Raw genomic sequence first — 15,596 nt, 5'->3', positions numbered from 1 at the left:
AGAAACACCAAATTAAAACAATCAAAAGCATTTGCATACTAATTTAACATAACTTCATGAGAGACAAAGTGAAGTCCTCAAATGAGAATATGAGCCATGGATAGGCTCTCTCAACGCTCGGCACTCGGCTCCCAGTTCTCGGGCGCAGACTCGCGGGAGCGGGCACGTGACACAAGTGGCACACAAGCGCGTAGACTCGCGAGCGCAGGTGAATGGCGCGCGAGCTCATGGGTGCGGGTGTGCAGCGCGTGAGCTCGTGGGTGCGGGCATGTAGCGCAAGTGACATGCGATCACACGGGCACAAGTGCAAGGCGCGAGCGATGCGAGAGCGCATGGGTACGAGCGTGCAGTGCGAGTGATGCGCGAGCACGCATGCACGCGCTCATCATGCGTTGCGTGGGTGTAGGCATGCGGCACACGGGCGTGGGCATGAAGCACAGGCGCGATCATGTAGTACGCGGGCACGGGCATGCAGCGCGAGCGTCGTGGGCGCACGGGTCGCCCAAGCGCACTGCGCTTTTTTTAACTTCTTTTTTTTCTTTTTCTTTTTTTTACAATTTTTTATTTTTTTATTTTTTTTCAATTTTTTGATTTTTTTGTGATTTTTGGACTCAACTTTCTAACTTATTTAACCGAGTTTTCTTCTCCCGACTCCCGAACTATGAGTTTGAAAGTCAAAAAAAGTAGGGTGTCCCCATTTCTAGTAAGGAATGGGGCGTGTTGTGGAGACCACAACAGATACCACTTGATGAAGGCACAAGCCACAACCAAAATGAAAGCAATAGAAAAAAGGGGAATATTATTATCAGTAAAATCTACTTCTACATTTAGTACATGTAAATAGACTCAAAGACATGCCCTATGGGCTTACAATGGTTAGATCCTAGAGAAAGGTCCTCTTCACAATACCTTCTCTCAAACTCCACCAAGAACTGCCTTTACATTGCCAAAATATTCTAAAATAAACTCCAATTAGGTTTAGGGTTAGATATACATTCTAGAATATGACATTTGGCATCCACTGTCAAAACAAAAGGTTCTAGAAATCATGTTAGAAGCCGGTGTAAAATTAGAAGAATACAGAAATGGTAGTCCAACTTTCAAGAGGCATAACTTTTGATCCGGGACTCCGATTAACGAACCATTTACATTTTCGAAAAGCTCTCTAAGTGCTCTATAGCCCTATGGAAAAACTATGCTTGTCCCCCATTTTTTAAGCAAGTACAAGGTTGTTTAGTGCCTCAAATTTTACTTGAAAGCGCTCTTAGGAGGTCTCCAGAAAACTTAAAACTGCAATAAGTTTCAAACATAAAGCCTTTTGACCTTATTCTTTTTTTAGGGTATTTTAAATTACAAATATAATCATCCCTCCAACTTACACCCTCTAGATCATCATAATTATGGCTCAATTACAAAATAGCCCATTTTTTGCATTGGCACATATCCCAAGGTGCTCAAAAACTCTAACCCAAAAATCCAATAGTGGAACTATGAGAGTTGGAATCTTTATTTGACCAAAATGGGTATTCAAAAATGAAAAAACTTTAAATAGAAACTAACGCTAAGCATATTTTTGGGTGATACAGGATTGCCCTGACACCATTGGATGCTCCTACATCAAAATTAGATCCAAGGCTCTTTGAAATCTATCCCAAAATCCTTTCCCACAATCTATAACTTTTTTTCTATCTCACTATATACCCTTATTGAGGGTTTCAATTACTTCAAACTAGAATTACAATAACTTTCATTATACAACGTGAGACACAATAGGACTTGAACCAAATAAAAGTATAATAAACCTATTTAGTGCACATGATTTTGTGCCATATTTAAGCCATACATGACCATACTAAACAAATGAATAGTGAAATTGCTAAATGAACAAACCTAGAAAATCTGAGCTGCAGTTACTAAAATTTCCATAACTCACTAATATATTTCATGAAAATTTGTGAGACCGATTCTAAATTAAAGGTTAAATGAGCACCATTCATAGGATCAAATGTTAAATGAGATTTCATTTCTAGCCACTTTAGCATACACTTAAATTAAAAATTATTAGGATTCAAAATATAGAGCATTTTCAAATCATGTGACCCTAGAGGAAACTCAATGCAAAATAAAAATCCTAGTTTCCATGCCTTGTGTAGCATTTGTGTCCTATTTTAGTAATTTTATTCCAGCGATGCTGCATAGAATGGACCTAAAGATGTTCTAGACAATATTATTCATAGACTTCCATGGGTAAAGATGTCACTCAAAATTATTATCAGGGATGTCAAATCAATCTATCATGTACTAGATATCGATTTCTTATAATATTAGTGTGATTTACTAACACTTATTATTATTAAAATACATAAAGATATAAAATCGAAACATAACATATTATATTTCAAAATTTAGAAACAAGAATTAACAATGAATATTCATCACACACCTCTGAATCCCAAAGACATACAATGAAATCTTCTCTAGCATTGATTATTGTTATGTTTAGGGGGGCCAAACAACTCTATTTATCCTGCTTTTAGACCTAGGTATCATGAGTACTAACTCAAAGTCCTATGCATTATAAAACATGGGAATCTGATTGTAATACATAAAAGCCATAAACATCTTCAACACTCTACATTTAGAAATTTGAGAAATCAACCAAGAATACACAAAATAGAGAAAAAAGATAAACCAACCATAAGATAAGATAAGATAAGATAATTTTATTAATGTCCAACAAAAGACCACAACGTGGGTCTATGGGACTAGAAACTTACACTAAGAAGATAGCAAGCAAACAGAGCACCAAACAATGTCCACAAAATAACAAGTACAAAAAATGAAGAAGAAAGTAGGAGACATCATGAAAATGATTAGGTATCTATCCTTACAAGGAAAAATTATAATAGTGACTAGTTTGGACAGCTACCAGAGGCCCTATGATAAGGTTGAGTGCTATGAGACGAGTGTCATTGGTGAAGAGGTCCCCTATGGGGTCTCACAGATCTAGAATGGCTCGTGTTAGGGAAATAGTACAATCGCTTCACACCCTGAGCCAGAGGTAAGGGCGAGAAGAAGGTCGTAATAAGTTGTGCCTAGGTCTGACTCTTGGAGATGATAGATGTAAAGTATGGTTGTGAAGCTCTAAGAACTCATGGAGATAGAGCGCAATGCAATGCTAATCTATGTACTTGAAAAAATTTGAGAGGGATCTACAATCTCTAATCAGACAATAAAATCTCCCTCTAATCTCGTAGTATATGGGGCATCTAAAAAGGAAATGGATCTCAGATTCTGCCTCTGCTAAGGTATAAAGTTTACACACTTGATCCTCTCTAGCAATATGGTGATCAACCTAGATCTAAAGTCTATGTGAGCCCACCCTAAAGGATCCAAGGGAGATACATAGGGTGTGTGTCCAATATCTATGTAAGTACTTACGGCATATAATAATCTCATCCTAAACATCTAAGAAGTGTTCAATGTAGAAAGTCATCCTCAAACATAGTCCCCCTAGAGGATCAACCTAGGTCCATATAATATACTATCTATAGATGTCGAGTCTGGCATGCCCATTCAACTCTGGCTGAGAGGGGAGTAGATGAGTAGGAGCATCCAAAGAAAACTAGTAGGGAGGGAGACAGTCAATGTCAATCCCAACTAAACTCAGCAGGATAGTAGCTTGAGCATACCAATAGTGAGCTCTAGTGGATGGATCAAAGTCTACAATAATAATTGAGGAGTAGTAAGATAAGTAAGGGTATCTATGTCTGCCTTCAGCCAAGTCTGCAAAGACACAAAGATGGTGGAGAAACCAAATTAGGTCAAAAAAGTTTGCAAGCTTGAATGGGTTAGCTCCAAACTCAGCAAAAATAGTATTGTGGGGGGTAGATATATGACATTTGATAATCCGATAGAGGAGTAGAGTCCAAGTGCACTCAATCATGGCCCAATCCAAGTCTAAAAGGGAAGGACCTAAACCACCAAACCATAGAGCACTATGGGTCTTACTAAGGAATTCAAGAGGGATAGCTTAGACAATGTGTTCTGAAAGTGATGTCTAAAGCACTATCTCTCAAGCATGGCAAGGGAACCCAACCCTTTATAGATATGAGGTTGAATGGCTGATCTCAAGCTGAAATGTGATCCAGAAAACTTAACCCCAAGGTATGTGTAAGGTGATGTAATCCCAACTTCTTAACCCTGGAAGTGAAAATGGAGATGTGAGGTCTTCAAACTATTGAAGACCATAACACGAGTCTTATCAAGGTTCACAACCAGTTGTCACATGTCACAAAAAGATGCAAGTCTATCCAAAAGCCTCTAAAGACCCTCAGGAGAAGAAGCAAGAAGAACCATATCATCAACAAAGAGAAGAATGGAGATCAATACCTGGTGTAGATGAAAACCATCACCCAGAAGCGAGGAGTCACTAATAAAATCCTTTAGCTCATCAATATAGATCCCAACAAGGTGGGTGAGAGAGGATGGCCCTACTTCAACCCAATGGTGCTTTGGATAGGGTCAGAGAGGCCCTCTGTGGTCTTGAGTCTACTGATCACTATCTCATATAACCTCATGATAGCCATCAGTAAGATCTCAGAAATATTTATATCTCTATGTCTCTAAAAAAGGGTTGCTTCGAGGATGGAATCAAAATCCTTATAAAAATCCACAAAACAATAGTAGACTTTCTTCAAGTGTTGTCAAGCCTCTTCAATAATAGCCCGTAGAGTAAAGATATGATCCATGGTTTGGTAGTCTTCCCTGAATCGTGCTTGACCCTTAGCCCTGCAATTCTTTCTGTCAAGCTCACTAGATAAAATAGTATTCAATGTTGTAGCATTCAAATGTATGCCTAATCATGATGGTCCTATAATTTCTGGGATCAGAGGTCATCCCAAACTTATGGATTGGGTGAATAATGTGTCTTGACCATGAGTATAAAAAACCAAAACAAACCATTCTATCAAAGAGTGTAGAGAGATAAGGATCCAAGATCATGGTACCGAGCTTGAAGAGCTCAGCCTGAAAACCCTCCTCATCAATTGCCCTGCTACATCTCATAAGTCTAATGGCCTCATAAATCTGGAGGTGGAGAACAAGTGACAATGGGGGAGTTGGCTAGGAAAGGGAGCGAGCTAACCCAAGATGTCATACAATGTGGAGACATGGGAGGAAAGGAGGCAAAGGTTGGGGGTGGACTGGGGTTGGCAACTTTAGGGGAACATGATGCACCAAAACAAATTGGGATACTGAATAAGCATGTCACAGAGGGGTCTACCCTATGAAGCAATAAATAACTGCTTCTTATGGCAAAGAAAGCATTTGTAAGAGAGTCATAGATTGGTGAGAGTGGAGGAATGAGTGTCAAAAGCCAAGCGCAAGGAACAATGGAAATTTTTACAGGTATCATCAAACCACTAGTTCATGGGGCAAGTATTTTGTCAAACAGATCTAGGAGTACTAGGGATGGAGCAATGGGGGATAAAGAGGAGAGTCGACTCCCAAATTGGGGTGGCTAGTGAGTGAAACATGGTAGACACTTGACTATGAGCTATGAAGCTAGCAGGATAGAGGAATCTTCTCAAATGAAAAATGAAGAGGTCTTCATCACTATCCTCAAAATAGAAATGGGTATGCGGGCAGATTCAAGCAAGGTTACTAGAGATGGGTGGAAGAGGGTGGGAAGAAACACAAACCGAAAGGCTAAGGAGGGCATGATTGTCCAAGGGAAGATGAGATATGGTAAAAATTTTGGATAGAGGGGAGGAGAGAAGCAACAATGAGGATATAATCAACCACGCTCACACCCCCACTATGAGGCCAACATGTAAAAAGCCCAGAACTCAGGAAGCAAGAGAGGCCATTCAAAATCACTAGGTCAAAGGACTCATGGAGCTAGAGAAGGGGGTGACCATAACAAGTTAGAGGCCCATTGTGATCCTCAAACAATTGTTGAAGCCCCATACTAGTAGGATCCCTCTCTGTAGTTCTTGGAAGTGCCTAACCTAGTCTTCTGATTGGACAATTTTTTCAACCTCTAGCAGAGGTGTAGTGCAAGAGTTTTTGCAAGTGGAAGCCCAAGATTTAATTTGTTGCTTTTTATTAGTCAAGAGAGATGTTTTTTTATTAACGAGCTCGGTCTGCTTGTCCTTAAGGTTTCTAATATCCCCGAAGTCTTCAATAATGGAGTTGATATCCTTTGTAATGCCTATTGTTTATGTGGTAAAAGTTTCAAAGAGTTCTTGTATCCATGAAGAATTAGCCATAACCTATTGGTTGAAGTCATTTAATGATTTAGATAGAGAGTAAATAGTGTTCTGGAGAGTTTGGTTCACTGATTCAAACTTCTGCAACTGCACTAAGAGACCTTGGGGAACTGCAGAGAGAGAAAGAGTTATGATTTTCAGAGCTACATTATCCTTCTCTAATAATGACAAGCAGTCAACTATGTACTATAATATTGTTGGATTGGGTGGGGGGTCCATGATTCAAAATAATACTAAGTAGTATATGAATAAACAATACTAAGTAGTATATGAATAAACCAAAGTAGATACGATACCAGACATTCTATCAAACAGTTCACATGCAATCTAGTCTTGATATCTGGGTACCTTGGATAATCTAGCCCATCTTACTTGGCTTGAAAACAATCCCTCTTGGAAATAACCGTGGCTTCAACCTATAAAGGTCTCCTTTCCTTGCTTGCACACAGCATGGGCTCCTTGCTTATCCCCAAATTTATCAACTGATAGGAGAAGAAATCAAGGCAATCTGATAGCTCTATTCTAGCTCAAATATTCTCCAATGCACTCAGAGAAAACCCTTGCTACAACCTCCTACATTTAGAATCCGTGATCTAGTAAAGAAAAACCATGATAGCATCTACTCATGGCATGGGCTCAAGAGAAAATTCACCATGGTAGTTAGAAATCCACCATGGTAGTGCCACGGCAATTAGAAAGGCTTTGAAAGGCAGAGAGAAGATTTCAAAAGATTTTCAATAGTTCCCAGAATGAATGATTAGCATCGCATACCAAGATCTTATTAGTACTTGCCGGTAGGCTAAGTACTATTGTTTCATTTTTTGGATTATTCGCGTTAACTTGTTATTAAATTACCTCTATTCTACCAATAAAAATTCATTTCATTCCATATTTTTCTATAAATGTTATGTTTACGAAGAAATACATGTTAATTTTTTAACTTTACAATTTATATATATTAATTTTCTAGATTTTAATTGGATGAATGGATTAGAGTCTTAAATGAGGATTTGTGAGTTTGTGGGAAGTATTTTTTTTAAAGAATATTTTTATTGTTTCTCTTATTCCTAATTTTTAGCGCATTTGTTATCCATTTTGTTCAAAGTGTTTTCTAAACACTTGAATTATTGTATATGGATTTTAGAATAGAAAACTATATATTATAATAATATAATCAATTATTTATATTTCTTATTTTTTTAGAACTATTATAAATAGTTTGTTTGATTATAAAGAAATACATTGAAATAATTTGTTTTAATATTTTAATGATTTACTTTAATTATCTATTATAATTCTAAGATGAGTGTTATTCCCTCCAATTCTTCAACCTTTGTTTGAAAGATTTATTATATTTTATTATATTAATAAAAATTATATTGTATTTATTTCATTCATCCACCACTAATATTTATTAAGTAATTCTTTCAATTATCATTATTTAAATTTTAATATTATATTATAAAATTTAAAAAATAATATATTATAATAATATAATTGAATATATTTTTTATCAAATTATATAGCATAGTACACAAAAGTATTGTTTCAATTATTATAATTAATAATATATTGTCAAAGTATTAAAATTATTATTCAACTTACTTCTTATGTATTTTAATGCGTGAATCTTATGTGAATTAATGTGTTGGTTACAAAAATTGATGCTTCTTAATTTGAACAATTTGCCACAACTACATGATTGTACAAAATCAATTATATATAAAATATATTTGAAAAATATTGAATATGATAATTAAAAATTATGAAAGTACACATTAATATATTTGATACATATAATAAACAAATAATAAAATTGCAACTAAATTTATATCAAAATTAAAACTAATACTATTAAAGGCAAGTACTAAGCCACTATGTGGCACTTGTCTTTTCTTATCTTATCTACACTAGAAACAAAAATTTGTAACACGTGAAACTTGAGGATCCACAAACATTTTGGACATTCATGTTTATATTTGTCGCCATAGCACAATGTTGAGTCAAATTTATATTTTCCTATTTTATGTGTTAATCTAACCTTGTTGGGAATTTGACAATGTCATTACCAATTGCCATATAATTATTAGAGAGATCAAGTATATACAAACTCTTTCATGAATATAACTTTGACATCTTATAAGTTATTATCCTTTTAGCATTGGAATTGGTACATTTTAAACTCCAATGTTCCTCCTTGTTTTACAAGAATTGGAAAATTTGAAAGTATTTAGATGAGTTGTAAAGAAAATTTAGATCTTTGTGTTCAAGACATATATAGATCTAGGGATTATTAAAAGGTTTCACCTTATAGAAACAATATTTTAAAGGAAAGTGCCCTTACCAATACAATAATTCAATCCATGTTGGTATTGAATACGAGACACTTCAAAATACATAATGTTGGTATTTAAACCTCACTCAATGTTAAAATTCATAATCACAATATGTTTCTTGTAAAGGACCTTATAGAATATAGTAGAATTACACAGACTTGGATGTACACATCGGTCATTCATATTCATTTTTGTTAATAATAGACCAAAATGCAAGTAGTGGTTACTATATGGTGGCAAATACATGCTTTGTTAATACCAACATTTGGTCCAATATATATGGTGTTGTGATTCTACATATTCCAACTCAAAGGGTAAAGGGGTTGGATCTCTTCCTGATGCTCCAAATTATTTCCATGATAAGTACCTTGTGTTAGGTGGAATGTATCAACTGGAGCTGCTAGGCCTAATCCACTAAGTTCTTTCAAATATGGATGGTGCATGACAACCTTATCATACCAAGTGATTTTTAGGGAATATTATGGTATTTTTAGTTCAAACGGTTTAAGTTAGTCCAATGGTCAAATGATGTAAAATTCTATAAAATGGTTGTATCTATGGTAAGAGGTCCTAAAAGTCCATATTAATGTGTTTAGAGAGTTAACATAGTTAAATGGTCATTTTCTGAAATAAATTGTAAATGTGCAATTATAAGGGACAAAGTAGTCATTCGGTAGAGAAGTTGAATAAAATGTAATGACTTCCAAATATTTAAAGTATGGAGTAGATTTGTAATTGTAGAATTGCATTTATAACAAAGGAATGCTTGAATCTATTTTGATTAAAATCTATTTTGAATCCATTTTGATATGTGACTAGATGTAGTAACTATTGAATGTGAAAAGGAATGGAACCCTCAGGTTCTAAATTGGGGGATTTTGTTGTGTTTATAAATTGAATCAAAAACCATTGTGAAGATTTGAAACTGGCCATGCATTGAAGAAGGCTTAAATTGTTCTTTCATATATTCAGATTTGCACCCAATTCTTTGAAATAAGCTAAAAAGAAGGCTTAAATTGTTCTTTCATATATTCGGATTTGCACCCAATTCTTTGAAATAAGCTAAAAAGGTAATTCCTATTAGTTTGCTAATGACTTTTTTACGATCCTCAACAAAGGAAGAATTCATACTTTTCAAATATTTGTGCACTAAAAAGCTTCCCACGGTTGTCAACTAAGGTCTAAAATAATTTTGATATTCTTCCCAAGTGAATTACAGCTCAGTCTTTCAAAGCATCAAAGTTTGATTTGGAATGTGTGAAAACTCCATTTATTTTGTGACAATAAAATACAGTCCATTGGATTTGTCCACAATTTTAATGTCATTTATATTCCATTTTTCTAGAGTTTGACCGAAGCGATTGTCCAAATTCAATCGGGTGGTAAAGTTATAAGTGATTTAGTATCTAGAAAGTTGTCATGATATAACACTATTACAACAAGAGGTAGTTAAATATTGTTTGTCAATAATAGTTGTTTGTGATTCAAGGCCTACAGATATGATGGGTGTGGTTGAAGAAATTTGATTTTTCTTTAATGATTTATGATCCGTATAACATTATTGTGACTAATGATTTTGGTAGTGAATAGTGGATTATTTATCTTATGATTAGCTATTGTTCTTTTATCTATTCAAAGATATATTAAGTATTGATTAGTTATATTCATTCAAAATATCAAGGATGCCTTATGTTGTGAATAGTGATTCAAAGCCTTGGATGATCTTATTGTTGAGGATGAAAGATTGTTACTCATGAACGTATGAAAGTGAGATTGAGCTCTTGTGTTGTTTGGACTCGTTGTATTACATTGAATCAAAACCTTGAAATCTTTGATTAACATATTGATTGAAACCAAATAGACATAGGACTTTGACTAAGATATTGATTGAAACCAAATAGACAAAGGATTTAATGAGAATATGGTTGAAAGACATTATTAAATGAACCTTGAAGTTCATAATAAGTTGATGAATGTTTACTGGGAAATAGATTATTTGAATAAAATTGATGATGGATCAGGACATTGTTATCACTAATATGAATAGTCTAAGGATGTTTCGTGGAATGGATGATCAAGATTCTAGGAGAATGAAGTTGATTCTTAATGCTCTGCATCAATGGACAAAAAAATGTCACTCAAGTCTATGTGTTAAAGAAAAAACCACTTGAAATGATTGATGGAAAATGATGATGCACTTTGAATGGGATTTCTTACCATGCTCCTACAACTCCTCTAAAACTTGTTGATCACTTCAATATTTTAACATTTCCAATCTTTTAACCCTTTTTTTTTTCTAAGATGAACTATATGGAATGACCAACATTCAGTAATCCCACATCTTTAACTAAAAAAATCAAGATTACTTGAAATATGGAATCTATCTTCCAGAGAAATATGTGGTTATTTATGGAGTTAATGTTCCCATGCATGTCAAATACTATTGATAGCTGAAGTTTAATCCATCAACACAATAAATAAGAATTTCATAAATTGAAATCATGTGGATCTTGTTACTTTGTCACAACTTTACCTCTATTCTATTCTAATATTGATTCAACAAGACAAAGATCAAACCTAAACTTTTATTAAGGGCCCATGTCACTATTATATACCAGTCATGTTTTTTGAACTATGAACTTTATCAATAAGTCATTGATGATTCTCAAATATTGGGATTAAAGGTTTGAGTAAGGTGTGTTTGTGTGTGTCTCTATGTTTCATGGAGATTTAAAATGGGGGATGAAATGATCCAAGGACAAATTTCTAATAATGGGGAACTATGTACAAAAATTTTGGTATGGTGGGGATGGTGGTTGATACTTGATATTACTAATCTAATATATAGAATTATAGATTTAGAAATTTTTGAATTCTTGTAGAACTCTTGAGTACTTAAAAAGTTCTTGCAAGATCCATTACTATTCTTATTTAATGTCTAAATCACATTTCAATAAGTACAATTGAATTTTCACATCTCTAGTGTAAACTTGTTGCAAGTACTAAGTGAGTTCCTACATGAACCAACCAGATGATAGTTTGATATTGGTTGCTAGTGAGAATATAACACATTTAATCATGGTTAAATTAGAACATGCCTATCTCCATTTCTTTAAATGAAATTTTCTCTGCAATATGACAATGATGCATATCTATTGTATAACAATTAAGAGCATCTACAATCATCTTACTATTGAAACTAATACTAATCCTCCAACATGATGCCATAGTGAATATTGTTCTCTCAAAGAAGATAGTGAAAGTAAAAATTTGATATAAAAAATGATACCTATTTTGATAGTGCATAATCCCCTTAAACTATGCGTCAATCACATGGAAGTGTATGCATCTACAAACTATGAGAAAACTCTTCAAGGCTAGTAAGCATATTGTCACTAAGTTAAAAAGTAATCTCTATGATGTAGGGGCACCTCCAAAAATTCCAAAAGGAAAAAAAATGGACTCGGTTAGTTAAAGAACAGATTGTAACCATTAAAAATGATCTTTAAATAAGTCGTCTCCTAATGTGATCAAGATAGAGAATCGATAAGGGTGAAAAGATAATAGTTTAATAGAGAGTGAGTGAATAGAAGGAAATGTAAATGGCTCTCTGGTGGCAACCAAAGAGTCATCCATTTTGTAATCTATAGATAGTTATATGTAGTGAAAATATGTGTTGTTTTTAATGGCAATTCAATTTTCTTATCGATTCTTGTTAGGTTCCCTATGCTTTTGGTTCGGTACTTTATGAAAAGAACATGGTAGTGTTTAGAATCAATTTCATATTACCATTATTTTATTGTCATTATTGCGATTTCCTCTGCATCACTCTACCAATGTAATTAGTATTTCCACTAAAGAAAGATGAAGAGATCTACAATATTGCAATCCAAAAACTATGCCTCTTCACTATTAAAGAATCATCTTACATGCTGTTAGAATTCTTTAGAATAACTGAGAGGGGGGGTGAATCAGTTATTCAGGGTCCAAAATTCCCTATTAATACCTTTTACTACTTTTAATGAATCCATATACTTTTCATCCATCCAATACTTAAATCAATCATATAAGCAAGTTACATTAAATCAATATGCAATGACAAAACATCCAAAATCAACACATGACACAATGATTTATGTGGAAACCCAATTTGGGAAAAACCACCAGTAACATGCTACTTGATTTTCACTCTTCTGAAGTGATGCCCTGTTAAGAGCATGCCCTGTTAAAGGCTTACAACACACTGTTAAATGTGACCCTATTAAAGGATTTCACCAAACTGTTAGGAATGGGCTTGGTTAAAGGTCTTTAGAACATTCACTTGGAATGTCACCCTGTTAAAGGATTTATCTAATGGCTATTAAACCAACCTAAGTCCATAGGATTTAGACTTACTATTACAATTGCTAGAAAATAATGATAATGGTCTTTTGATCTGATATAACTTACAACATACTTTGCAGATTTTAGATCACACTTTCAATTCAATCCTTACGCTTGGCTTCAATCACTTCAGCTCTGACTGCTTGTCTCCCTCTCAAGCTTCATCTCCTTGAGTCTTCTTACTCATTCTACCAATGCAATCATCCTTGTGGTCGTCTATCCAAATAGAGTTCCTATACTTTCTTCTCCTTAGCACATTCTACAGCACTTCATGCTTTTATGCTTGACCACCTCTCTCTTTCACTGTCCCTTATTCTTCATTAACTTATGTCTTCTTCTATAGAAGTCTGATTTTTCTTTGCCGCTCAATTCTCCCTCTCCAATTTTAGGGCTTCAAAATGGATTAGGTAGGATACAATGCATCTACCCCATATCTTGTTCTCTTCTAGAAACTTTGCCAGTTGTATCCTTAAAAGAAAAATGTTCTACATGGTGTTCTGTGCCACCAGCTCGTCATTCTTATCTTCCTTTTAATTCACAAATTTCTAGATAACAACCTTGTCGGCTTAGATCTTGTGAATCTTCGATTTCCAAAATAATTCAGCAACTCGGCATTATTGAGTAGGTGCCTAGCACCTCTGTGTTACTCGGCACCTATACCTACTCAGCACTTGGTTCTGCTTGGCTCCTTCTCTCTAATGATCTTAGTTTGAGCTTTACAAAAGACTCAGCTAAAACCTTAAATCTTTGATATGTTTCAGTGTGCCCATTCTTTGTATCTTATAGTATTCCATCAAATACACTTTTTCATCAATGGCTTAGCTGATCCTTGTACTTCATTACAACATCATAACTTCAACCTTTCTCTAGGTGTTCTAGTTACATCTTATTGATTGCCTCCTCCTTGACAATCAACTAATTGATAGTATTTGGATCACTAAAGCAATTGTCATTCCTGCAAGTAGCAAGTTTGACATCAATGACAAAACAATGATTGAGGACATTCTTTACCAGTTCCATATATTATTCCAACAACTTTTCTTATGATCATTTCAATCATTTCCAACACATGCTACCAAAAATTTTATTTCTATATATGTGATTCTCATGAAGGCTTATTTGTGTAATTATTTTTATCTATCAAAAGAAAATAGTTGTAAAGCATTCAAGTCTCAACCAGAGACGAATAGCCATGTCCTCCATTTCAAAAGCAGCTTTGCTCGATATCGCTAACAGGAGAATTGATGTTTAGTTTTTTAAAAACTCATTGTGGCATGTTTCTTTAAATGCAATTAGTTATAAGATTTATTTTATTATTTGAATTGTGGTCTAATTAATCAAACAATCAATTTATTATTCAATGGATTTGTGCATGCTCTATTTTTGCTCTGCATATTCTTTTTATTCCACCTTACACTTGGCCTTCTTAAGTTGATTGAACTGCATTCTTATTTACATATGTTGATGTTGCAACTACTACTTCATTTTTTAATTGCATTGTTTTGTTAGTATTCCAGCGAGTTAACATAAGATTGAATATAGGGAGAATTTATACTCATGTAGAAGATTACTTATTTATGGAATCCAACTGCGCTTAGACCAACAATAGTTTTAGCAATACAATGAATCGCCTATCAAAAATGTTCATTGCCTATATTAAATGGGTGCCTTTCATTGTATTATTCTCTCTGACTACTCAATCATGATTTCCCATACTACTTTCTCTAATGGTTTTCTCACTAGATTGAAGCCCTTTGTTCCTACTTGATGGGTTGCTCTCTCTATCCATAGCTTTTCCTTAGCCATTTTTATTTTTTGTCTATGATTTATTGCTAAACTTTGGGTGGAAAGAAAATCTTATTGGACTGTTGACATAGTGACTGGTAACTGAGTACATAGGCCAGTTTTCAACCTATGAATGTTTTCTATAAGCTTGGTTTTTAATTGTTGTAGGGTTCTAATTGACATTAATTTTTCTTTATTTTTTTTGAGATAACTTTGTAGATTTGAGTCTTTATAAGGAGATAACTTATGTGATTGTTAGTCTAGCTTCTCAAAAATCTTTACATGAATTAAAGCACGGTGACATTCTTGAATAAACTCCAATTCCCTACATCTTAATTTTTGCAATATGTTTTGCATAAAATTGTAATACTTCTATCTGAATTAGTCTTCAAAACATGCTTTCAATGGCCTCTGAATGTTTACTGATGTCCAAATCTTCTAAGTAATCTCCTGAATCATTCTTCCAAAGGAGAGTTTAGATGGCTTGCACTTCTCTTCAAAATTATTAGAATATAATATACTATTAAAAATATGTGTTGGGTTGATATATTTGTTTCCTATAATTTTATAAAAGAATCCAAAAAGTAACCAAAATAGTAGTAAATAGCTCCTAAACAATAATGAGAATCTTTTGAAGCCTAATGTTAATAAGACAAGGTGTAAAACTTTAAAAAAAGATTAATCACCCTACAAATGACATTATAATCAATGTTGATGTTTCTTTTTTCTCATGGAAGAATATTCGATGTTTATGGAGGATAACGTAGATAAGAGAAAGTAGCCAAAAATAGGCACTCTCTTGTTGCAATATGCACGTCGT

The 15,596-nt window shown here is 34.1% G+C and overlaps 1 pseudogene; it reads left to right on the top strand.

The window, feature by feature from the left end:
- The first annotated feature begins 212 nt into the window (after positions 1–212).
- Positions 213–15,596, top strand: part of LOC149558747 (PH, RCC1 and FYVE domains-containing protein 1-like) — an 83,007-nt pseudogene continuing 67,623 nt past the window's right edge.

The sequence above is a fragment of the Cupressus sempervirens genome, chromosome 5, assembly GCF_028749045.1.
Source record: "Cupressus sempervirens isolate cs-2001-9-10 chromosome 5, ASM2874904v1, whole genome shotgun sequence".
In the NCBI taxonomy this organism is placed as follows: Eukaryota; Viridiplantae; Streptophyta; class Pinopsida; order Cupressales; family Cupressaceae; genus Cupressus; species Cupressus sempervirens.
This window is presented reverse-complemented; position numbering and strand designations above follow the sequence as displayed.